This window comes from Chlorocebus sabaeus, chromosome 24, assembly GCF_047675955.1.
Source record: "Chlorocebus sabaeus isolate Y175 chromosome 24, mChlSab1.0.hap1, whole genome shotgun sequence".
In the NCBI taxonomy this organism is placed as follows: domain Eukaryota; kingdom Metazoa; phylum Chordata; class Mammalia; order Primates; family Cercopithecidae; genus Chlorocebus; species Chlorocebus sabaeus.
The window spans coordinates 19,838,264-19,865,772 of record NC_132927.1 but is presented as its reverse complement, the minus strand read 5'-3'; the positions used below and the strand labels follow the sequence as shown (position 1 = coordinate 19,865,772).

At 34.1% G+C, this 27,509-nt stretch overlaps 1 pseudogene; it reads right to left on the bottom strand.

The window, feature by feature from the left end:
* Window positions 1-4,426: 4,426 nt before the first annotated feature.
* The window catches only part of LOC103229891 (tubulin beta chain-like), a 36,025-nt pseudogene continuing 12,942 nt past the window's right edge, over window positions 4,427-27,509 (bottom strand).

Genomic DNA, 27,509 nt, shown 5'->3' with positions numbered 1-27,509 from the left:
TGTTAACATAAGTTTTCATTTTTCTTCAAGAAATAGGTATTTCTTGAGTGAGGTGGGTGATTACATTTAACCTAGCAAAAGAGAAAAAAACTGATAGCCAGGATATATAAAGAACCCCACAAATTAGTGTAAGTAAACAAGCCAGAAGTTTAATTAGGCAAATAATATGACTAGACTTTTCAGCAAAGAATGTATGTGTGTGTATATGTATACATACATATATAATAAACACACATATGGGTGCTCATTAGGAGGCTGAGACAGGAGAATGGCGTGAACCCAGGAGGCAGAGCTTACAGTGAGCCAAGATCACGCCACTGCACTCCAACCTGGGCAACAGAGCAAGAGACTCTGTCTCAAAAAAAAAAAAAAAAAAAGTGTGTGTGTGTGTGTGTGTATATATATATATATAAAATTTAAAAGACTGAGAATATTAAATGCTTATAAGGATGTAAGCAACCTGAACTCCCATCAACTGATGCTTGAAATGCAAAATGGCACAGTCCCTTCAGAAAACAGTTTGACAGTTTCTTCTAAAATTAAACATACACTTATTATATACTTTTTGTGATTCAGTTGGTTGCACAACCATATAATTTAGAAATTTAAAGAAGGCATCATTTATTATATAACTAAATACAATAAAATTATGAGAAATAAATCTGGCAAAATTGCAAAATCTACATTGATGTGATAAATACATAAAGACTTATGCAATATTTATGGTTAGAAACTCTTATAAAGTTGTCAATTTCTCCCAAGTTGATCTGTAGTTTCTGTGGAACTGTTACTAGCATACCTAAATAAGTTTTCTAGGCCCTAGAATCTGAAATTTAAATTTGACTCAAGATAAGCTAAAATGCATCTGAGGAAGCGCAACAGTTTGGAGGTATTGCCCTATTACAGATCGAGACTCACTAAAACATTGTAGAATTGCAAATAATGTGGAATCACACAGAGAAGACAGATCTATCAATTTAGCAGAATAGAGAACCAATCAAACATATATTTATACTTATCTAAATTTTTTTATGGCAAATATTGTATTACAGTTCAGTAGGCAAAGAGTTGAATATTCCTGACAATAATGCTGGTATAATTAGGTGACCATTAAGAAGATCTTGCCTGAAAACTAAACAAAAACAAATCTGTTTAGACTGGTTAAAAAATTAAAATTGGCCAGATGTGGTGGCTCATGCTTGTAATCCCAGCACTTTGGGAGGCTGAGGCAGGTGGGTCACCTGAGATCATGAGTTCAAGATCACCCAGGCCAACATGGTGAAACCACATCTCTACTAAAAATACAAAAAATTAGCCAGGCGTGGTGGTGGGTGCCTGTAATCCTAGCTACTCAGGAGGCTGAGGCAGGAGAATTGCTTGAAGCTGGGAGGCTGGGAGGCGGAGGTTGCAGTGAGCCGAGATTGCGCCACTGCACTCCAGCCTGGGTAACAAGCGTGAAATTCTGTCTCAAAATGAATGAATAAATAAATAAAGTAAAATAAAATTAAAAGTAAAAGTAAAAAAAAAAAAAAGCTCTTAATAGAGTACAAGGGACAATAAACTTATTAACTGCAGGTTGGAACAATTGTTCAAGTAAGAAAATATATAATCTATAAATTAAATGATTTAAAAATTTATCTACTTTGAAATCAGTAAGTTCTGCTCATCAGAGACCACCTAAAGAATGATACAAGGCAAAACACAATTTATAAAAAAAGTTAAGATATAAACAGAGTAAATTCATAAATATCTCCTATGAGTCAATGAAAATAAAAAAAGGAATTATATGAAAAAATATTTATATATAGTGCCTATTGAAAAGAAAATAAAGAAATTGTGATATTTTCACAAAATGAAATTCTGTATACAACATTAAGAGAAAATGAACTATAGTAACATAAATCAACAGATATTTTCAACAACACAATTTTGAAAAGAGAACATGTTCAAGGACTTCATACACTATATAGAGCTCAAAAAATAAGAAAATATGAAAAATCTGTTTTTTGAGAATATATGCACATATGATAGAATTAAAACTATAAAAAATAAGGCACAGGCTAATCATATCAACCTGATTAGTAGTTACTTCATGAGTTTTGGAGAGTTGGAAGGTGAAACAATTAGGAAAAAGACATGTAGATTAACAGTATCGGTGATATTGAGAGAAGAGGAAGGAAGAAACCAGTCAGGCAGGCAGTTAGGGTGGCTCCTTGGCAAAAGTCCTTCCAACCAAGAACAGCCTGAAAATCAAGCTGCAGGCCTCAGATAAGAAAGAGCGCGTGTCCTTGAACTGAAAGGCCTATTTTGTGAGCCCAGATGAACAAATTCCACTTCTCTTTTGGACACATTTCTCTCTCTTTGGTTCATCTTTGTCTTGCTTCCACCATATTGGTCCTTACCTTTCACTCATTTTATATATGTCTGTCTCCTGTGATTGTGGGCCAAATCTTCATTTGCATAAAGTGTAATGTCCCATCAGCCCCTGATTGGTCCCGGGCCAAGACCCTGGGCCACGCCTTCACTTCAGCCCCTGACTATTCCTAGGCCAAGTCCCAGGTCAAGCCTTCACCTCTGCCTCCAATTGATTCTTTTCACTATCATGTCTTTTTCTGAGTGCAGGCAGACCAGTCAGCACACTCTTCCCCTGTCCCACTCTGTAAAAACCCCTGAACTTAGCCCTGCAACTGGCAAGCCACTTCTTTCTGAGAGCATTTCTGTCACTTAACAAATTTGACTCTGCCTGACTCACTCTCTGGTGTCTGCCTGCCTTATTCTGCTTGGTCTTGGGACAAGAACCTGGAGTTTGCCAGTTGTGAGTGTAACCAAAATCAAGAATAAAAAAGTTGCAGCAACATCCATTAATTTCAGTTGTTGGTGTTTCCCAGGTTACTTCCAATATGTTCTTTTTCTTATTATACTTAACATTTATATAATTATGTAAAGTGATTAAATGAAATATGCTTTGGCTTCATATCATCTTTAGTGAAAATATCAAGGTACAATACACATAAAGGGCATAATTTATTTTTAATACTAGTAGAAGATTACTCAAAAATTTATATTTCAGATAATCTTTTAATAATGCCAAATGTTGTATCTCATTGCCACTTTTGATATTTCAATTTAGATTGCCATTATTTTTATACTAAAATATGGTTGAGAAGAACACTTTAAAGAGGAGCAATACAACTGTATTCATTTTTTTGCTTCTTTTTATCAGTGTCATCATTACATTGAGGCCTCAGTTTCTAAACAAGAATCATTGAAAACTACTCATCTATTATATAAGGCCAAATTTCAGTATTGTAGACAATGGAACCTATAGTCAATTGAAGCAGTCTTAGTGAGAGTAAAGGAGCATGGTAAATTTCCACTGCAATTGTCTATCTTGTAGATCTGTCACTTTACTGTTATTTCATTTCAAATGTTAGCATGGCCGTGGATTCACCTGCTACTATCAATTAATACATTACTCATTTATGAAGTTATTGCCTTTCTTATTCCTTAGATAAATAGATAACTATAAATAAGATTTTTAACAATTTATTTTTAATCCTCAACAAATCATCTCGAGCACTCTACTCTGGAGACCATTGATACAGCAGGTTGAACTCTTTCATTTATCAGAATATTTTTATAATTTTATTTTTATTCAGTTGTCCTCTCTGCCTTCTTTTCATGTTTAAGAACTGAGGGTACATATCAACTCGGTAGATGAACTTGTGTGACGACACTAAGTCTGGGTCTTCCAGTTTTGCTGTGATTTTCATAACACCTTGTTTACTTGTCATCACATTTCAAAATCCCAAATTATTCATTTTTTAAATTTTTACCCATACTTTGTCTTTCTAATTAGATTACATAATATGTGAAGACTAGAACCATGTTTAGTTTATCAACTTTTGTGTCCATAGGACGTAGGTCAATGCTTGCCACATGGAAAACATTTATTACCTATTTATTGGATATAAATAATTGAACAAAAACCTTATTCCCACTGGGAGGCCACTCAAATTTCTTAAATTAGCTAAATATTCAGTGACATAATGGCTGGATTTTTAAAATGAAATTTGACCTTCCTTATGGTCTAAGTAAAATTTGTGATATAGATGAGAAATAACCCAATTTTCTTTAATTAGAGCTAGTCTATAAAATTATGGGGCAATTGTATATGCAATACCCTATAGTTATCTTTAACATAAAGCATAACACACTTTATATTTTTCAAATAACCTTCTTTTTTTTTTCTATAAGAATGCTTTATTAGGTAAAACCACATACTATGAAAACACTTTAAAATGCAACAAGTTGTGAGGTAAAGACATGAGGAACAAGTGCATAGGGAGACATGGCTATCCCATAACACACTGTAAGTAAATAGAGACTCCCCATACTCCTACTATTTACCCAGTAACAGAAGGATCTAGGCTACCTCCTCCTCAGCACACTCCTCAAACTCTACCTCCTCCTCAAGTGTGGCATCCTGGTAGTACTTGTGGTACTCAGACACAAGGCTGTTCATGCTCTTCTTGGCCTCGGTAAACTCCATCTTATCCATGCCGTCACTCATATAGCAATGCAGGAAGGCCTTGCACCTGAACATGGCTATGAACTGCTGCGAGATGTGCCTGAACAGCCACTGGATGGTCATGTTATTGCTGATGAAGGTATCAGACATTTTTAGCCCCTGGGGTGGGATATCACAGACAGCTGTTTTCACATCGTTGGGGGCTAATGAGCAAAGTAGATACTGTTTTTGTTTTGAACATTGAGCATTTGCTCATCCACCTCCCATGTGTACATGTGGCCTCTGAAAATGGCAGGCACTGTTAGGGAGGAGGGTCATAAGCAGCTATCATATTCTTGACGTCAAACATCAGCTGAGTGAGCTCAGCCATGGTCAGGGTACTGCTGACTGCCCCGATTGGTCAGTGGGGCAAAGCCAGGCATGAAAAAGTGCAGGTAGGGGAATGGGATGATGTTCATAGCCAACTTCTGCAGGTCAACATTCAGCTGGCCTAGGAAGCGCAGGCAGGTGGTGAACCCATTTATGGTGGCAGATACCAGGTGGTTTAGGTCACTGTAGGTGGGTATGGGCAGCTTGAGGGTTCTGAAGCAGGTGTCATAGAAAGCTTCATTATCAATGCAAAATGTCTCATCTGCATTTGCTATGAGACTTAGAGAGTGGCATTGTGGGACTCTAGCATGGCGTCTGACACCTTGGGTGAGAGCAGAATGCTGAGTGTGCTTATGATCCTATTTAAATGCTCTGAAAAACTATGATGAATTTACTTGTATAATCAGAATTCAGATAGAAAATTAAGACAGCTGTTTTGTTTTCAACAGAAAAAAAAGTAAAATAAATGAAAAAAGGGAAAAAGGCATTTTTAAACCACCTTTGAAATGTTCTTTGCTCTACGTCGAAATTCTCGTTTTGAGGTTACTTAATGACTGATATTTATTAAGTTTCTTTGGCTTTCATTAATATTGCTATTGTATGTGGGTAAACATTGTCTTGCTATCATATTAAAGAGTAGATAAAGATTACCAAGTATCTGCATTCTATAAACACAGATTTGTATACATAGTGCGTATATATGGAAGTGTAATTGCTCAGGGAACTTGTTAATTATAATTTATTTTTTATGAAGAATTAAGATAAATGTATTTATCTTAATTCAACATTGGCATTATTGATTTCAAAACCAAACAATTTTTGGGGGGGTAGAACATCTCCTGTATATTGTAATATGTTTGGTAGTAACACTGGGCCCTATCTGTCAGATGCCAGTAGCACTCTTACCCCAAAATGTGACAAGCCAAATTTTCACAGATATTGTCAAATGTGCACTGTGGGGCACAATTGTCCCTAGGTGACAATAGGGGTGTTAATCTATATCTATATTTGTATCTATCTATGTGTATTCATCTATGTCTGTCTATATATCCATCCATTGGATAAAATTATAAATGTAGAAGCAGCTTACTTTCATTTATTTCTATTTTTAATTTGTCTCTATTTCTTTACTGTGTTCTAATTAATTGTTGGTAAAAGGAGGTCAGCAACATGTAAAGTTAAATTCCTCATGTCACAAATTTGCTCAGGTTTACTCATCTAGATATACACTAAAATAAGTTTTGAGCACTAACTCTGCATAAGCCACCATCATAAGTTACAAAGATACTTTAAATATTACTAAGAAGTAGTTGTTCCAGTCCAGGAGTTTTTAACATAGTGCAATTGTTGCTATCACTTGTCTTTCCAGCACGAGTCAAGGTGTATGTAGTCTAACAGAAAGATGAACATTTTAGACATATTTAGATCAATATATTTTTAACTTAGAATAAATGCCAGTATGTAGGGAAACTACCTGAGAAAATATAAAAATATAGCTTTACTTTTTCTGAATATTCGTAATAAAGAATTTAAAAGTTAGACTCCTTGAATATTATCCATGTTGCAATTGTGTTTGCATTGCCTCTGAAATGTGGATAGGCTATTCTACATACTGTAAGGTCCACATGAGTAGAGACCATATCTACAATGTAGAGTCAACATTTTAACTTCAAGATCTGAACCAGGCCTTATACATAGAATATCCTCAAAACTTCTTGAATGATTGAATGAATAGATGAGTGAATGAATACATTAAAACAATATTCAACTTAAAAGAAATTGAACTGGAAAAGAAAGGAATTCTTCTACAGCTCTTAGAAAATATAGTTAAAGATATAATTTCCTGTGAAAATTATTGAAATTCAAAAAATTTTAAATCCCCCCAAAGTGTTTTTTTTATCTGAGAAAAGATTTTATAAAAACAGAATTAATTGAAAACAATTGGCAATTTTCTATAAGTTTTATACAGCTATTTGACTTACACATGAAAGGCTCATAAATTATTTTTTAGTGTAGTGTGATATAATGATTTTCACAAATGAAATAGTTATTATAAAATGTCAGAATCTTTACTAATTTTGTAGTTTTATTATAATTGATTAAAATAATATTTCCCTCTTATTATTTTACCCTTTTTAAAAATATAGCATTTTCATTTGCCAATTTTCATGGGACTAAAAATATAAAATTCAGCCACTGTATCATTCATAGTCATCAGCTCTATCATCCTCAAAACCAAATTCTATACCAAATGATTAAAAATTTATTGTTGAATTAATTAATTCTATCCAAACAGAACTAAACTATGTTGAAATGAATTATTTCTTATGCTTCCTCGTTCCTGGAAAATTTATATTAAGTAGATTTTTACTTCTTCTTACTACCCAAATTCCTTCCATTCTTCTCAGCTTCTATTTCAGCATACTCAGTTTATTAACTTCAGCTTGAAATTAATATGTTAGATTGCTTAATTTGAATATTTCTTGCTTTTTTTCCTTGTACTTGAGCATATTCATGGTTCTTAGCTCTTCCACTGGGAAACATCGATCTAAGGTCTTATTTGAACACTGTAATATCGGTGCAATATTCCGGTCACTTTAGAAGTCAGTTTAAAACTGACTTCACATTGCAATCATTATATTTCAGTATCTCTGCATTATAGTGTTCACTTTAGAAGTCCATTTACGACTTTTCCATTGAGGAAAAACAACTGTATTTTCAAGGAGTCAAATAGCCAAAAAGATAAAACAGCTATAGCTGAAAAGTAATGGAGATAAATAGTCCTTTACATTTTATTCTGTGTAAAAGTGTTCATTCAATTAATTAGAAAAAAAAAAATCAATGTTTACAACACATTAGGATATAGATACAATTTAACTGATTTTATTCCAAATTACCAAGTCTAAAAATATTGTCATTGTTGCAATTTACCACTAATGAAATAATACATTTTTTACTTTTTTTTTTTTTTCTATTTTCCCTTTTCCTCCTTTCTTTTCTCTTTTTCTCTGAGTGTATTACCTCACGGGATCACATCCTATAGACATTTGCCACAAGAAAACACCCGTTGTAAAGGACTGCTTCCTCTTGTTGCCTGCAGTTCCAACATATGTTGAGTCTGTCTGCAGTGTTAAAGCACTTTGTTAAAAAAACATTTAGGACTTTCTTGTGGGCTTCAATAATTTCTTATAGAAAAGACTTACTATATGGACCTGAAGGAATCAGAAAATGAAGCAAATGCATTTAAACCACTTAGCAAGAGTCAGGTTCCTCCCAGCCCTATCACTATGGCATAAACCAATAGAAATTTATTTCTCACTCTCAAAATGTCTGATGCAATTCTTGTACCCTTCCTTGATTTAAAACTGGATAGTCTGGACAACTTGTCTCTTAAAGGCAGTGTTCCACTAGGAAATAGACAGGGATGAGACATGCACATATTACTTTAACTTAGAGGTAACTGGACACAGTTAAGCCCATGGTTCCAAAATTTCTACAAAGATGACTGAAATACACAGCAATAGCATATCAAATATTTGGCTTGGACTGTCAATGCCATATAGGGTTACCAAATTATGAATAAAATTTATGTATTAGCAAATTTAAAATTGGTTTTAAACTGACAGTAAAGTAAAATAGCATTGTTTTAAAGAAAATATTGATCTTATTTGTATGTGTGTTTGTGTATGTAATACAAGGATGATACTATCATGATGTTTCTCAAAGTTCTTTGGGATCAAGGCTTCTTTCAGCTTACTGCACACTTATCCTTATTACGTGACCAAAATCACCAAGATGGTAGAGAAAGGAACAAAGTAATAGAGAGAAAGGTATGAATGCCAACTAGATTTTGAGAAAGTCTATTCAAACTGTTATATGACATTTCCTTTTCATCCCACTGTTCACTGTCTTGTCACATGACCAAATCAAGAAAAAAAAGGGTTTTGCAAACATTGTTAGCTATAATTTCTTTAATTATGTAGAGGTAGAAACAGAAACATAGGAAAAAAGCAATCTCCATCACCATTAATCATAAAGTAGTAGAAAATGCAGGACCAAATTCTAAGAGGGAGGAAAATCAAGATATAAAGTTTTAATTTCTGAAAAGTGTGAAACTTACTATAAGATATTCATTAACAAAAAGAATTTTCATATACTATGCAAACAACTAAAGATGTTTATTCCCTGTATTTTCTTCTGTGAATGGACTTATGTTTTTCTTTGACTAAGCTGATAAGTGGTATATATACTTAGAATTCACTAATTATTTTCTCTTAATCTTGAAATTATCAATTTCATCTATGTTTGTATTTTACTTCTGCATTTTATTTTCTGTACTTACTCTTTAAAATAGGGAAATATTTATATAATGGCAATCTTTCCTTTCATATATTTGTATAAATCTGTTTTTTGAAAATAGTACTATTTTTAAAATAACATTACTATTCAAAACCATTTGAATGTCAAGTTCTTCTTTTAAATAATGAATGAAAATATTTTTAGTTGTTGTTAAAAGGTTACATTTCTGTAAGGGAATAAATAATGTTGATTAGCCTTCCTTTGTTTTACAAATATATGACAGATTGATTACAGAAAATTCACATAAAAACCTGCTATCTCTGTTATTATAGTTGAAATTATGACAGAAATCCTATTTTATTGCTTTATTTTCAAAGGACAATAAGTCCAGAAAGTCATAAAATTTATCAAAGTTGTAAAGTGACATGTGAATGCAGAAATTCTCTTGCCATTACCTAGCACTTATCTGAACCAAAAAAAGATTTAAACACAAAAACAATAGAGAAAACATAAATGATGATGACGGTAGTAAATACATGGAGCATTTAATTTCCATTAGGCACTGTGCTAAGCATGTAAAATCAATTATTTTAACACATTGCATATGGTGGGGAAATTAAGACTTCTGTTTTATGTATGTTATATTAAAGCATATATAAGTAATTTTTTTTTCAAATTCCACAGCTAATAATCAAGAAAAAAATGAATAAGTTTGAAGATCAGCTTAGAAAATATGGTGAGACCCCATCTCTATGAAAAATTAAAAAATTAGCCAGCTAGTAAGCAGGGTGGGGCAGGAAGATCACTTGAGCCCAGGAGTTCGAGCCAGCAGTGAGAAATGATTGCACCACTGCACTCCAGTCTAGGCAACAAAGCCAGACCCTTATCTCTAACGTGTATGTCTGAATAAGTTTCAGAACACAATGATATTATCTAAGAGACAATAAAAGACCAGAATATGAAATGCACATAAGGTGGGAAAATGGTTCAAAATGTGTACAGCAAAACAAGTGTTTGAGTGTTTGTGCTTGTATACACATATGGCAAAACTTTTAATTTATTATTAGTATTATTATTATTGTTTTCAGAGACAGAGTCTTGCTCTGTCACCCAGAGCTGGAGTACAATGGTGTGATCTTGACTCCCTGCAACCCCTGTCTGCTGGGTTCAAGCAATTCTCCTACTTTAACCTCCCGAGTACTTGGGATTACAGGCACGTGCCACCATGCCTGGCTAATTTTTGTATTTTTAGTAGAGACGGGGTTTCACCATGTTGGCCAGGCTGGTTTCAAGAAACTTTTATCGTTAATATTCAAAAATATCATTAAGAATATAAAAAAGAATAATTACTTTGGAAAAAAAAGAATTATATCACAAAAAGAGTGTGATGTAAAACAGTTCTAACAAAAAGGTGAAGTTTACCAAATATGTGAAAAGTTTAATTCTCAGAGAAATAAAAAGAGTAAAAATAAGTGAAATTTAAAAATGTTATTGTTAATTAAAAAGTAAATAAAAATAAGATCTTAAAATGTTAAGACAGTAAAAGAAAAATAAACAGTAGTAATAGATATGATCAGAGACTGGCAACTTCACATACTGCTGGAAGTAAACTGGCTGACAAATCTAGTGACTACATACACCTTTGATTATTAATTTTGTATTCTAGGAATTTAATGTATATAATAACTAAACAGAAACAAAAAGATAAATAATTTTAATTAGCATGTTAATTATAATAATTATATATAATCTTTTACTTATTCAAAAACAAGCTAATAAAATTAAGCCTTATTTAAACAATTGATATATAATATTTCACTTTACCTTTAATACTATGTAAAAATGTTCTAAATCACAAGTGTTCTAAACCACATATTAATATAAAAAGATAATCTTTCAGTTAAGATATCAAAGTAAGCCATGTGATTTACACACCACTGGCTAAGTCATAAATAACTAAATGATAGCTAGACATGGAGATAGACATAGATATAGTTAGATAGATAGATATCTAAAGGTTTCTTTTCTTTAAATATGAATCTAGTCCATTGACACTGAATATATGCTATGGTTTATCCTCCTACCAGATGAATCACAAAAAACACATAATATAAATACATGTCCAGAAGAAAAGAAGGCTGCATATGCAAGTAAAAAACATACCTTCCAAGAAAAATAGAGTTCCTAGAAAATAATTTAAGAAGATCCACACTATTAGTAATTGTCCCTTGCATTCAATGATTGAAACATTGTTAATATTACTTATTACAATTTTTTAAATAAGTTATATATTTCCATAAATATTTCCATTGTCTATCTCTATATCCTGCAATTGACTGTATAAAATATATACACATTTTATGTATAGTTATGTGGGAATGTATACGTACATGTACATGCATATGCTCTAGTTTGACTTTCTTTTTATCCCAATAGTGCAACCCTCATCAAGCGTGCTTGATATTCTTTTCAAATAATTCTTTTTTTTTTAAACTTAAATATATCATGGCTCCTCATATGTTTCAGTATGTCTTTTGTCTTTATTCATGAAAACCTGTGATTTGTAGCCAGCTTCACTAACGAACACCTATATCTGGTTCTCCTTTTCTTCCTATGCAAAAGGGAAACTTCTCAGCCCTATTACAGTTAGATAGAGCTAATTCATTTTTCTCTGGACAAGGAAATGTATTGAAAGTGCTGCATGTCTTTTGGAGGGTAGAACTATAAAACTCCCTGTGAATAGTCCAGTTCCTTTCTTCTCCATCTTTCATAAGTATGGAGACCATATGTGATGGCTGAACTATTATCAACATAACATGCACGGTATGTAATGCTATGGGACTATTTTCTTTGCCAACTGTCCTAGAATTGCAGTCATGTTTAATTATTTTTAAACACTCACGTTAATGGAAAGTCAAGTTCTGTCAAAATTATCTTACCAATGTTCCTTACGTTTCCCCTCCTTTTCTCTTCCAGAGATACTGATCAGATTATTGAAATTATTACTTGCTTTCCAGTAGACTCCTCACTATTCAATTCTTGCAATATATGACTGTGAAAATAAAATTTCTAGACATTGATGTTGAGGTATTTGTCTCATGCTAAAAAACATTTTTATGGCTTCCTGTTGATTATAATATACAACTCAAATTCCCAAGTATTCATGACCATCTCTTCATGGCCCCAGTCTACATTTCTAATCTTATAATAACTTATTCCCCACAAGCCCAGCTACTATAATCTTTATTTTAACTACACAAGAACTGTTTTATATTCTATGGAATTGCTGTGCACTAATACAATTTCAAGCCTTGCTATTTTCTTACCCAGTATGCTCCTGCTTCTTTGATTTACCAGTTATAACTCTCACAGTCACTCATATGTCACTTTCTCTGTTAAGTTTTCAAGGCTCCAACTCCCACTCCAAAAATTAATTTACATAAATTTCCAGCAGTCCACAAATTTACGAGATGTACATGGTCAAAAGGATAATAAAGCACAGAATTTCATTTTTAGTTTATTTTGAAAGATAAAATGAAGTTCTAAATTATTTTTAATAATGTGATGCAATAATTATTAGAACAAACATAATTTCATGTACAAATTCAATGTGTAAAAAGATACAGAGTGAACAAATTGCAACAAAATGAAAGCTATGCCTGGGCCCTTAGTAGAAGGATAAAATAATTTGACTTGTGTTTATAGCATAGAGGATATTTTATCATAATCTCCAGCATTTTATCACAAAAATAAGTGAAACATTGAAAAATTTAAACTACAATTATTCATTCACTTTCAGGAAAATATTGTCAGATAATACTCCATATAATATAAACAACTGTGAATGAGGGTAATAAATCTTCCTCTTTGTAAGGAATTCTCACGATATTAAAAGTTGATAGATTAAAATAATATAAATATTTCACTTGTCTTTAAAAATCATTTCAGATCCTGTGATCAAGATATGGGATGTGGCATACAATATAAAATAATAATGCTATGTGGATGAACAAAATTTGGTGTAATTCCTAGTTTGGCAGCTGTTTCATTTGGTCTCTCTGATCTTATTTTTGTTTAAATCTGACTATCATGAGGTAACCGGTAACTATACCTATCTGTTGTTTTTGTTTTATAAAGCACCACATTTCATTTCTATTACACAGCAGTGAGTCTAGCTAGCTACTTCAAGTATCTTTCGTTTTACAATTTTTTTTTTTTTTACTTCAGAAAGCTTCTTTGGTGCTATTCCATCTCAGAAGTCCTTGCAATCTTTATAGTGTTTTCAAGGAAGAAACAAACAAACAAACTCAAAAACTTTGAATACATTTAAGAAAAATGCTTATTCTTAAAAGAATGCAGACTTTTGAATTTGGTTTGTCTTTAAAAATAAGATGAGTTCTTTTTGATATAATAACCTGACTACAAAATTGAATGTAGGTTTATATTGTTGTAAAAAAAAAAAAAACAAACTTAAAATGCCTTGTCACTTCTTCTAAGATAATGAAAGGAAAGTTCATGGAAAAGTTTTCTAAAATAAAAAAAACTTTAACAGTTTGCATTTCTCACAGGTACGCTCAATGGCGCTCTCTCAAGTATTGCTTTGTCTTAATGTTTGTATACTGGTAAAAATCGTTCTTTTTAGAGGAACTTGTTTTGTCCCCATTGAGCAAGTTTGCTGCAGTGAAATAGGTGCAGATAATTGTAATGTAGCACAAGAATCTCTGTCCAATTCTTAGCTTATTAAAATTTAAAAGATAGTGGGGAAGGTGAATAGAAATGCCAACATTTCAAAAGTTGCTCCCTCTATTTATATTTTTGTACCTTAAGTTATATAAAGAAAAGTCCTTGGTTTACAATTAATTTCAAAAACAAACATCAATACATGAAAATGTATATTAACAAGAAAATATGCATGCTGTTCAATTAGTACATATAAAATGAGATACCAGAGAGAAGATATTATAACCTATTTGAATACTACACTGAGGTTTAATACCTCTATAAGTATTAAAGCTTATAAGTCATCCATAATTTATTTTCAACAAAGACATTTCTATGTAATTTCATTCCACTATTGCAAACTATAAATGTTCATTTCTACTAACAAGGTAATGTTATTTATTATTTCTGTAAGTGAAAGAGTATGCTTGATGTCATCTAGGAAATAGATAAGTAAAGGTAGTGCTTTCATGGCATGCTGGTCCTGCATGTTCCCTTTTGAAATAACACCCTTCTTTCCTAAGTTTCAAAGTACTTGACATAATACTCAAAATTTGCAGTGTGGAACACCATTTTATTTTATTTTATTTTTTTATTTTATTATTTTTTTGAGACGGAATCTTGCTCTGTCACCCAGGCTGGAGTTCAGTGGCAGGATCTCGGCTCACTGCAAGCTCCGCCTCCCAGGTTCACGCCATTCTCCTGTCTCAGCCTCCCTTGTAGCTGGGACTACAGGTGCCCGTCAACGCGCCCAACTAATTTTTGTATTTTTGGTAGAGACGGGGTTTCACCATGTTAGCCAGGATGGTCTTGATCTCCTGACCTCATGCCGCCCGCCTCGGCCTCCCAAAGTGCTGGGATTACAGGCGTGAGCCACCGCGCCCTAACACCATTTTATTTTTTATTCTCATAACCTATAATCACTCTACATTGTCCTTGATTCAAAAACAGTGTTGCAATTACGTTATTTAGCTAAGCCAAAATATATTGAACATCTACTATGTTTGCCAGTCGTGTGGATCAAAATAATATATTGTTATCCATTAGAGAGACGTAATTTAACAAGGAGATTGACATCTACTCAAATTATAACTATAAAATTGTATATGTTATAATAAAAATATATTAAAACGGTATAAATGTGGGGGGAAAAAAAAAAAAAACCTTAAACTTCCTGTGGGAGTTTATGTCAGACTTTACAAAAGAAATGGGTTTTGAGTTGCGTATTGAAGTGGAAATTCATGAAGAGCATGAACAGCTGCTTTATCAAGTTGGAATCCCTATGAAGGAGAGATGCTTATACAATGGCTTATACAATGGCTTGACCTTATCAAAGAAATTTCCTTACTGCTGTAATGTTAATTGCATTAAGTGGCACATTTTTAAAAAATAGACTAAAAGGGCAGGGAGCTAACTGCAAGGCCAAACCTCCTAGCCCCCTCCTCTTCCATAAATTAAAAAAAAAAAAAAAAAAAAAAAATTAGTCTGGATAGGTAAACTAAAACAAACATACCTAATAATCATTCAATTAAACTTTGCGGTATGTGAACACTGTTACATTTGACTTCTACTACTCTTATCCTGGCCAAACTGCCCCTGAAACATATAAAGGTTGTTTCTATCTCAATAATTTGCATTCATACTCTCTGTACCTGTTCTGTTCTTACATCTGATAGTCATGTGTCTGGCTCTTAATCACCATTAAGGTTTCTCTTGCCAAATATCTTCTGTAGTTTTCCACAGACAAGCATACACTATTGTATTCATGGTTTGTGTTTTCTTAAGAGTCTCTTACCAACAAATCAATTTTATTCATTTGTGAAATTGTGTATTGTCCACATCTTCGTCCTAAGTGTAGGGAGAAGCATATGCTTAGCGTCAGTAGGTGATTAGTTTACATCAATGTCATGTATATTAGACAGAAGTTTCTGTTGATGACATCTTCGACAGAATAAATCAATTTTTTCAATTAAATTTTTAAGGTCCATGTAAAAATAAGTATATTGTTCCTTAACCTAATGAGAATAAATTTAAAATAAAAAATATTTTACTTTTAATCTTTTAAAATTACTTTTCAATTCCTAAAGCAATATACTCAAGTTAATGACTTACTGCTACTAAAATTAATAATAGAATATGTTACTATTTAAATGATAGTAATGTAAAATGTATATTAATAAAATGTTTTTAACATATTGTAAAAGCATTTTAATTCATTTTCAATGCCAATCAGAAATATAATTCTAACAAGCTTTATGTTTCCAAGAAGAACATCATAAATTTTAATATTATTATGTATGACTAGTCAAGTCTGATATAATTTCACACATAAATAATTATAATCAGGAAATCAAAATTAAGAACAAAAATATATCCTCTTCCTTATGCCATTTTAAAGAATAAAATCAAGGAAAATATCATGTATTCCACATATGACCTTTTCTTCATTTATGAATATATATATTGCTTAAAAAGATATTAGGATTATTTACCTTTATTTAAGATTTTTGTAAATTATCCTCTGCAATACATATTTACAAAAATTATGCTAAACATATTTTCCTGTAAAATCAGTGATTTTGTTAATGATAAAAATATTAGAGGCTATATTTTCCTCCAGAGTGTTAGACTTAGCTGGTTAAATAAATACAATATTTGTATATCAACATGTCATATAAAAGTGTGAGAATAAATTTTAACAAGTATGCTTTGGAATATAAGAAAGTTTGTGAATTTAAAAATCTGTAAGGTTAACTTAACCAGGATCTGTGTAAACACCGCAAATTAAAATCAGAAAAGAACCAGCTGAATGTGATGGTAATGATAAATAAATCCCATAGACTCAACATATTCCTGAAAAGTAGGCTTTTTATAGTAGGCAATTTTACAATACATTTTTTTTCTATCTGAAAGCAAATTAGGATTTGAGTGGGTCTCTTCCAAAAATCAGAATTCAAAATACTCTGATCAGCTCAACACTGTCCAGCTCATTCTCTCTGATCATAAGTGGGAAATTTATAACTGAAAGGTGAATTTTTTTCTTATAGAATCCATCTGTTTTATCTATCACTTACTAAACAAAGAGTAGGCAATTATTCTCAACAAACCTGCTTTTCATTCTGCATATCTCATCATAGGGTTTTGAAGTCAAGATATCTAGATGTTGTGAAAGACCATGACATTATCTCATCCATTTCGTTGCCTTAAATCAATACTCATTTAAATCCATTCCAAGAAAAACAAAAACAGACATTGTCACATGTCTACTCACTGGCAATATCCCTTATTATTCCTTATCATGATTCATTTTTCCTGCTTTATGAACAAAATTCATCACCCAAGTGTCTGATATTTTTTTTCTATTTTTCCTAGTTAAGAAAATCCCTATTGTACTCCCCTTTGTAGAAACACTGTGAAAAGTAATGAACCACATCATTTCTCTTGTTTTAATTTATCACCAAGGTTGTTCACACATATAACAACAACTATAGTCACCATGATTTCACATCATGGGTCCAATGTGCTAGTTATAGAAACATTTATAAAAGAAATGAAAGATAATTAGAATAATAGTTAATGTTTACATAAGTAGCCTTGTAATAGAAATTTTTTCTCTTGCATTGATTCATTGGGCAATTTGATAATTGAATTAATAACCTTAGTGACATTGTTTCTCTATGCACTGGTCCTATTGTTTAGAAAAAAAATCTTAAATAAATTTTAAAATTAAAAATAGACAAATGAACAAAATATGGCCTATCATTTTTTTCAAATATCAGAATAAAATGCTTAATGTATTATCACAATATAAGTTACATATTTTTTCTTTATAAAGTATATATAATTTTTTAATATTTACTAAACATCGTTATTTATAACTGCATCAAACAAAAGGCATATCTTGGAGATATTGTGGCTTTGGTTCCAGACCACTGCAATTTATGTGGTTTGGCTCTGTGTCCCCACCCAAATTTCTTCTCCATTTGTAGTCCCCATAATCCCCAATGATCAAAGAAGAGACCTGGTGGGAGGTGACAGGATCATGGGGGCAGCTTACCCCATGTTGTTCTCAGGATAGTTAGTTCTTATGAGATCTCATGGTTTTTTAAGTGTTTGATAATTCCTTCTTCAAATGCTCTCTCTCTCTTACCTGCTGCCATGTAAGATGTGCCTACTTCCATTTTTGTCATGATTGTAAGTTTCCTGAGGCCTCATCATGCAAGCAGAACTGAGTAAATTAAGCCTCTTTTCTTTATAAATTACCCAATCTTGAGCAGTTCCTTATAGCAGTGTGAGAATGAATAAATATAGTAAATTGGTACCAGTAGAGTGGTGTACTGCTACATAGATAGCCTGAAAATGTGGGAGCGACTTTGGAACTGGGTAATGGGCAGAAATGAGAAATGCTTGGAGGGCTCAGAAGAAGAGAGGAAAATGTAGAAACTTTGGAACTATCTAGAGAATTGTTGAATGGTTTTGACCAAAATGCTGATAGTGATGTGGACAATAAAGTCCAGGCTGAGGTGGTTTCAGAGGAAGATGAGAAACTATTGGAAACTGGAGTAAATATTACTCTTGCTGTGTTTTAGCAAAGAGACTGGCAGCATATTGTCTCTGCCCTAGAGATCTGTGGAAGTTTGAACTTGAGAAGATAATTTAGGGTATCTGGTGGAAGAAATTTCTAAGCAGCAAAATGTTCAAGAGGTGTCAGAGTGTAAAAGTTTGGTAAATTTGCAGCCTGAACATGTGGTAGAAAAGAAAAACCCATTTTCTGGGGAGAAATTCAAGCTGGCTATAGAAATTTGCTTAAGTAATGAGGAGTCAAATGTTATATTCACCAAGAAAATGGGGAAAATGTCTCCAGAGTATGTTAGAGGTCTTCAGAGTAGTACTGCCCATCACAAACCTGGAGGCCTGAAAGAAAAAAAAATTGTTTCGTAGGCCAGGCCTAGGACCTTGCTGCTGTGTGCAGCCTTGCATCCCAGCCAATCCAGATTCAGCCATAGCTATAAGGGCCCAAGATACAGCTTGGGCTGTTGCTTCAGATGGTGCAAGCCCCAAACCCTGGTGGCTTCCATGTGGTATTTGGTCTGCAGGTGCAGAGGAGTCAAGAATTGAGGTTTAGGAACCTTTGCCTTGATTTCAGGAGAGGTATACAAATACCTGGATGGCCAGGCAGAAGTCTGCTGCAGAGGTGGAGCCCTTAAGGAGAACCTCTGCTAGGGCAGTACAGAAGGGAAATGTGGGGTCAGAGTCCCCACATGGAGTCCCTTATGGAGCACTTCTTAGTGGAGATGGGAGAAGAGGGTCTCTGTCCTCCAGACCCCAGAATTGTAGATCCACAAACAGCTTACACCATACACTTGGAAAAGTTGCAGGAACTCAAAGCCAGCCTGTGAAGAAGGCAGCTGCAGTGGCTATACACTGCAAGGCCACAGAGCTAAAACTGCCCAAGGCTCTGGGAACCCACCTCTTACATCAGCATGCCCTCAATGTAAGACAGTGTGTAAAAGGAGATCATTTTGAAGCTTTAAGATTTAATGGCTGCCATATTGGGTTTTGGACTTGCATAAGGTCTGTAACCCCTTTGTTTTGGCCAATTTCTCCCTTTTGGCATGTGTATTACTCCATTTTCACACCGCCAATAAAGACATACCTGAGACTGTGTAATTTATAAAGAAAAAGAGGTTTAATGGACTCACAGTTCCACATGACTGGGAAGGCCTCACAATTAAGACAGAAGGTAAAAGGTACATCTTAGGTGGTCAGGCAAGAGAGAATGTGAACCAAGTGAAAGGGTTTTCCTCTTACAAAGCCATCAAATCTCGTTAGGCCTATTCACTACCATGAGAACCGTGTGGGAAAATCCGCTTTCATGATTCAATTATCTCCCACTGGGTATCTCCCACAACATGTGGCAATTATGTGAGCTACAATTCAAGATAAGATTTTTGTGGGGGCACAGCCAGAAAATGTCAGAATGGAAGTTCTTACCTAATGCCCATACCCCCAATGTACCTTATAAGTACCTAACTTGCTTTTGATTTTACAGGCTCCTACACAGAAGAGACTTGCCTTATCTCAGATGAGACTTTTGACTTGGACTTTGGGTTAATGCTGGAATGAGTTAAGACGTTGTGGGACTGTTGAGAAGGCATGATTGGTTTTAAAATTTTAAAAAGATGTGAGATTTTAGAGGGGCCAGGAGCAGAATGATACGGTTTGCTTCTGTGTCCTCACCCAAATCTCACCTTAAATTTTAATCCCCATAATCCCCACATGTTGAGGGAGGGACCTGGTGGGAGGTGATTGAATTACAGGAATAGTTTCCCCCATGTTGTTCTCATGATAGTGAGTGAGTTCTCAGGAGATCTAATGGTTTTATAAGTGTTTGATAGTTCCTTCTTCACATGCTCTCTCTTGCTGCCACCATGTAAGATGTGCCTGCTTCTGGTTATGTCATGATTGTTAAGTTTCCTGAGGCTTCCCCAACTGTGTGGAACAGTGAGTCAATTAAACCTCTTTTCTTTATAAATTACTCAGTCTCAGGCAGTTCTTTATAGTAGTGTCTCGATTCATTAATTTTTTTTTCAACAACTATTCAGTAAAATTCAGGTATAATATTAGGCATGGAGATATCAGACTTAATTTCTGCACTCCTAGAGATCACAGACCAGTTTACCAGTTACAAAATAAATATTAGATGAGTGCAATGGAAGTGTAAAACAAAAATAAAATTCTAAGCCCCCCAACCAACTAAAAGGATCCCCCTTCTCATCCAACGGGATTCCGAAGAAACCAGAAAAACTAGTTTACACCATGATGAGAAGGGGTGTTTGGACATATCTCAGTATAGTCTCCTCCGTGTGGAATTCAGGTACAAGTGACCAGCATTAACATTACAAGAGAAATCTTAGGACTGACAAAACAGACTCCTTGTAGCAATAGGAACCAAAGTCCAACCTGACTCTAGTATAGTATCAAATAGCAGACTCTGAAAGAAATTAAGCTATTTTACCCCAAAACATATTTATCTGACATATTTTTAAATGACCCTGCAAAACTGTCTCTTGTGGGGGAAATTTACATAATACAGAGAATCGCCTTCCCTTTCCAGATATTTTTCAGGTCCTGAAGAAATTAGCTGACAATCTTGTACCTTTTAAAGATCTGAATAGAAAACGTTGCCATCTATTGCCTCTAAGGGCAGCCACCTATGAGACATTATCTATAAAATAAAAACCTTAGTCTCCACCACCCCTTATCTTAACCCACACACTCTTTTCTATTCATCTCAGGTTTTAGATAATAACTCTTTCAACCAATTGGCAGTCAGAAAGTTTTTCAATCCATCTATGACTGTTAAATTCCTGCTTTAAGTTGCCCTGACTTTCCAGACCAAAGTATATCTTACATCTATTATTGACATTTTATGTCTCCCTAAAATGTAACCCAACCATCTGGTACACGTGTTCTCAGGACCTCCTGATGAAATGGCCTCATTTGTCTGGGGTGATATCTGAGATCCATTGTCTCATGGCCACAGACAACTAGGACATGGACACACAAGAGTGAGGTTAAGAGCAGAAGTTTAGTAGGCAAAAGAAAGAGAAGAGCTCTCTTGCTACAGAGAGGGGTCCTGGAGAATGGGTTGCTGTTTCTGCAATGAACTGCAGGGGGTTTTATAGATGAGCTTGAGGAGCCATTGTCTGATTTACATAGGGCACAAAAGATTGGTTGGACCAGGTGTGCCATTTGCATAGGGCCTGAAAAACTGGCTGACCCCACCTTAATCTTTTATTATGCAGATGGGTTCTCTGCCTGGCCGGTGCCATATTGCCCATTCCTTTACTGTACACCTGTTAACAAAAAAAGGGAAGATGGAGCCTCTATGTTAGACATGCCTGGTCCCCAAGTAGCCCTTTTCTATTGGCACTGCTGCTGGCATTCCCCTGTGCAAGCTACCACTTTGCGTATTTATGTTTGCAGCTCCATTTTTCAGGCTGCTCTTTGTTAGAAAAAGTAATATCTTGAGCTGCTTTTTGTTAGAAGTGAAATTCTGCCGAGGATTCTTTTACCCTCAGTATCTGCCTAAACAATTTCTTTCTACCTCCTGTATCACTGTGGCTGTGTCACGGCTCATGGTCCTCACAGTTAGTTCTGAATAGATACACACATAACTTAGTCTAGAAAGGCCAAATAAAACATTATATAAATTTAGAAAAAAATCTCTAACATAGAGGTATTTGAGATCTGTGAAGGCAAGAGGAGAACTTTATTTTCTACAAGTCTTCTGCATACTGGAAAGAGGCACTCTTTGGTGTAAAATGAAAGTGCACTTTGATATGGGGGGTAGAGAGTTAAAGATCATAAATGCAAAAACTGCAGGGCAGGGGAGGAGCCAAGGAAGTGATAACAGAGTCTTCATTGGATAACCTTTAAGCCCAAAATCATGAATCTCTATTTATTGGCTGATTTTTAGGTAGTCCATCAGTTGGCACCAGGTTGCTTATTGGTGGTTGGCTGGGATATTACCAGCTGCATTACTTGCAGAAACTGTACTTTGACTTGGTTGCAGAAGAACAGGTTTTGCAACTCTTTCTAAGGACACAGGTAGCATGAATTCTTTCTCACCATGTCATGGTCTCTTGGTTCTAATTTTACTTTCTAGTAACAGAAGATCCACTTTGTCTGTTACCTGGAATACAATTTGTCAATACCGAAGTAGATTAGGTGGCTCCTGAGTGAAGCAGAGGCATTAAATAATTTTTTACAAATTTTAATTATGATTATATTTGTATTATCTTCCACTCTGGAAGTAGTATAAAAGATGGACTGGGGTGAGGAAGGGTTAAGGAAAACTACTCAGAAGGCTGGAAGACCAATCAGAATGCCTTATGTTAATAATACTAGTGAGAGAAGATCTACAGCAACTTAATTTGAAATTGGAGTTAAAAAGATTAGTCAACTTTAAGAGACTGTGAGGTATAAAAATAAGAGAGATCATCATCAGTTACATGTGATAATTAAGGAGAATTGAGGAGTCACACTTAACTATCAGGTTTTAGGCAAAAGAATGAATGTGTTGTTTCTGTCTCCTCCTGGTCCCATGTAGGTCTTATGTTTTTTCATTTTAGTTTCAATTAAGATGTGTAATATTAAGTGGAGCGTCTTATAGGCAAACTGAAGGTCTGAAATTCAGAATAGGAGTGGACTGAAAACAAAGAATTAACAATCATCCATAGATGGTTGAAAGCAAAGGCATTCATTAATTATTCTGTGGCAAAATGGAAAGGAAATAAAGAACAAAGAAAGAACCTCAGAAAGCATCAAATTTAAGAAATAAATGGAGAAAAAAATTCCAAAATAAAACAATATTGAGCACGTAAAATGGGAAAAAGCACACATTCTTGAAGACACCAAAAAAAAAAAAAAAAAAAAAAAGCTTAAAAAGTAAAATTATGGCCTAGTGTGGTGGCTTACACAGCACTTTAGGAGGTCAAGGTGGGCAGATCATGAAATCAGGAGTTCAAGATCAGCCTGACCAACATGGTGAAACCCTGTCTCTACTAAAAGTACAAAAATTAGCTGGTGTGCATGGTGGCAATCACCTGTAATCCCAGCTACTCAGGAGGCTAAAGCAGGAGAATTGCTTGAACCCAGAAGGCACAGGTTGCAGTGAGCCGAGATCATGCCACTGCACTCCAGCCTGGGGGACAGAGCAGGACGCCGTCTCAAAAAAAAAAAAAAAAAAAAAAAAAAAAGGTAAAATTATAATGAGAAGGATGGAAATGACAGTATAAATTCATGCAACAAGGTAAAAAAAAATAGTGAGAAACTAGTTTAGTATTTAGAAAACTATTTGTCATTTTGGAAAAAATTTCTTTGGAGTTATAGAGAACATTTTCTGTAGTCGACAAAGAAATAAATGGAAATAATAGAAATGGAAACAGGTACTTCGGGTTATTTTTGCAGAGGAAGTGTGTGAAAGCACTAGGAGAACACATAGTGTTATAAGAATTTGGAGGTAGTATGAATGTATGTAATGACGTGTTTACATGGAGAGATGCCGAAGTTCAGCATTATAGCTTTCAATTTACTGTCAAATGATAGGCAGAGTAATCTTAATGGGATGCTTGGATTTTCAAACAATCATTACAAAAAATGATGAAGTATGCTAAGGTGGAGCCACATAACATTTGCCTGGTAACCTTACAAACTAAGCTGAGATTAAATAATAATAATAATAATAATAAAATTAAAAAAATACAGGTAGGGGATTGATATGCAGGGCTGGGTTATTTTTTCAAAATTACTTAGCATCCTAAATGCACAATCTGCAAAATCAAAAAGCAGTAATTTAGTAGTGAAATTTTGTGTGGGTTATTTCAAAAGACTAAGTATGTGTGGCTTTATTTCTAGATTCTCAGTTAGATTTCAGTGGTGTATATGATATCTTTGGTCAGCACCACACTTTCTTGATATTGTTTCTTTGCAGGAAATTTTTATATTGAGAAGTGAGAGTCCTTGACTTAGTTCATGTTGTGCTGCTGTAATAAAATATGACAGACTGGGAAATTTATAAAGAACAAACATTTATGTATTTCAGTTCTGGGAAGTTCAAAACCAAGACACCAGCAGTTTCATTTTCTGGTGAGGATCCTTTCCCTGCTTCCAAGATGGCACCTTGAATACTGCATTCCCTGGAGGGGAGAAATGTTGTATCCTCAAACGGCAGAAGGCAGAAGGTAAAAAACAAAACAAAACAAAAATCTCCTCAGGTAAGTCCCTTTATAACGGCACCTAGTACCAGTCACAAGGGAGGAACTCCTATGGCCTAATTATCTCTTAATGACCTCACCTCTTAGTACTGTCACCTTAGCGACACCTCCATACTTGGGGGGACACACTCAAAACATAGAAGTTCAACTTTATTCTTTTCCTTTCCAATATTGCTTTGGTGAGTCTAGGCTCCATTAAATTCCATATATTCTTGGTATTAGCTTTTCCACCTCTGCAAAAGAAACCATTGGAAATTTATAGGTGACATTGAACCTGTAGATTACTTTCCAGACCATTGCCATCTTGACAATGTTAAGACTTTCGGCCGGGCGCGGTGACTCACACCTGTAATCCCAGAACTTTAGGAGGCCAAGGCGGGTGGATCATCTGAGGTTAGGAGTTCGAGACCAGCCTGACCAACATGGTGAAACCTCGTCTCTACTAATAAAGTACAAAAGTAGTCAGGCGTGGTGGCGCATGTGCGTAATCCCAGCTACTCCGGAGGCTGAGGCAGGATAATTGCTTGAACCTGCAAGGCGGAGGTTACAGCGAGCTGAGATCTCGCTATTGCACGCCAGCCTGGGCGACAGAGTGAAACTCCTTCTCAAAAAATAAAAAATAAAAAAAAGAATTTTAATTTATGAACAGGGAATGCTTTTTCATTAATTTATTTAGGACTTCGTCCAGCAGTGCTTTGTAGTGTTCAGTATACAAGCCTTTCTCCTTCTTGGTTAAATTTATTCATGAGTATTTTAACTTTTTGATGCTGTTATAAATGGAATAATCTCTTCTTGTGATGAATCATTGTTAGTGTATAGAAATGCAATTAGTTTTCACATATTGATCTTATATACTACAATTCTTCCCAATATGTTATTAGTTATAAGTTTTTAAAAATATATATATTATTATTTAGGATTTTTTGAGTAGAAGACAATGTCATATGCTAATATAAATAGTTTTACTTTTTTCATTCAAACTAGGATGGCTTTACTGTTTTTCTGGCCTAGTTACTTTGGGTAGTACTTACATTACAATGTTGAATGGAAATGGTATGGACACCCTTGTCTTGTTCTTAGGCAGAACATTTTCAGTCTATCACTATGAGTATAATGTTAGTTGTAAGCTTTTAATAAATACTCTTTGGCATGTTGAGAAAATTCCTGCTATTTCTACTTTGTTGGTGTTTTTGTCGTGAAAAGGTCTGCATTTTTGCCAAATATGTTTTATACATCCATTCAAGGGATTATATGGGGTTTTTCTCTTTATTTTATTAATGTGTATTATATTGGTAGTCATGTTAAACTGACTTTGCATTCCTTGGTTAAATCCCACTTGTTATGGTATGTAATTCTTTCAGTATACTGCCGAATGGGTGTGTAGTATTTTGTTTAAGATTTTCCATTCATATTAATAAGTAGTATTGTTTTCTAGTTTAATTTTTTAGTGACTTCTTTGACTGACAAAAGGGTAATGATGGTCTTGCAGAATAAATTAGAAAGTGTTTTCTTTTATATACTTATTGGAAGACATAGGAAAAAATTGACATTAATTCTTCTTTATATGTCTATTAGAATTCATCAAAGTAGGCCGGGCGCGGTGGCTCAAGCCTGTAATCCCAGCACTTTGGGAGGCCGAGACGAGAGGATCACGGGGTCAGGAGATCGAGACCATCCTGACTAACACGGTGAAACCCCGTCTCTACTAAAAATACAAAAAACTAGCTGGGCGAGGTGGCGGGTGCCTGTAGTCCCAGCTACTCGGGAGGCTGAGGCAGGAGAATGGCGTGAACCCGGGAGGTGGAGCTTGCAGTGAGCCGAGATCCGGCCACTGCACTCCAGCCCAGGCTACAGAGCGAGACTCCGTCTCAAAAAAAAAAAAAAAAAAAAAAAAAAAAAGAATTCTTCAAAGTAGGCATCGAGTCTTGTTCTTTTCTTTTTTTGGGAGGCTTTTAATTACTGATTCAACCTGTATATTTGTTATAGGTCTGTTCACTTTCCCTATTTTTTATTTCAGTTAGTTTCGGTATATTTTCTGCTTTTAGAAATTTGTCTATTTCATTGTGTTATCTAATTTTAGGGTTAAAATTCGTTCATAGCATTCTATTATAAACCTTTCTATTTCTGTTAGGTCAGTAATAATGTCCTAACATTTATTTCTGATTTTAATAAATGGAGACATATCTATTTTCTAGTCAGTATAAATAAAAGTTTATCTATTTGTTGATTTTTTTAAACAGGAAACATTTTATCTTGCACTTGTTTTTTCTATTTTTAAAATTCTTTATTTTATTTTCCTCTAATCTTTAATACATTCTTCTTTCTGGTAATATGGCTTTATTTAGTTTAGTTAGTTTTGAAATTGTGTAAGTTCCTTGAGTGTAGAGTTAGGTTATTCATTTGAGGTATTTATTTTTCAGTGTAAGTGTTTACAACTATAAATGCACTTATGAGCATTGTTTTGCTTTCACTGCATCCCACACATTGTGGTTTGTTGTGCTTTCGTTTTCATTCATTTCAAAGTAGTTTTAAATTTGTCTCTTTTTTTTGGTTGTTGTTTGTTTGTTTCACTGGATAGGAGTGCATTTAATGTACATATGTTTTAAAATTTTACAATTTTCTTTTATTGCTAATTTCTAGTTGCTTTATAGTGTCAGAGAAAATATTTTGTATAATTTCAATTTTTCAAATCTGAGATCTTTTGCTCTAATACGTAGTCAATTCAGACACTGCTTCATGTACATTTGAGAAGAATAAATATTATGCTATTGTTCGGTAAAATGCACTGTATATATTTTAGATTTAATTGG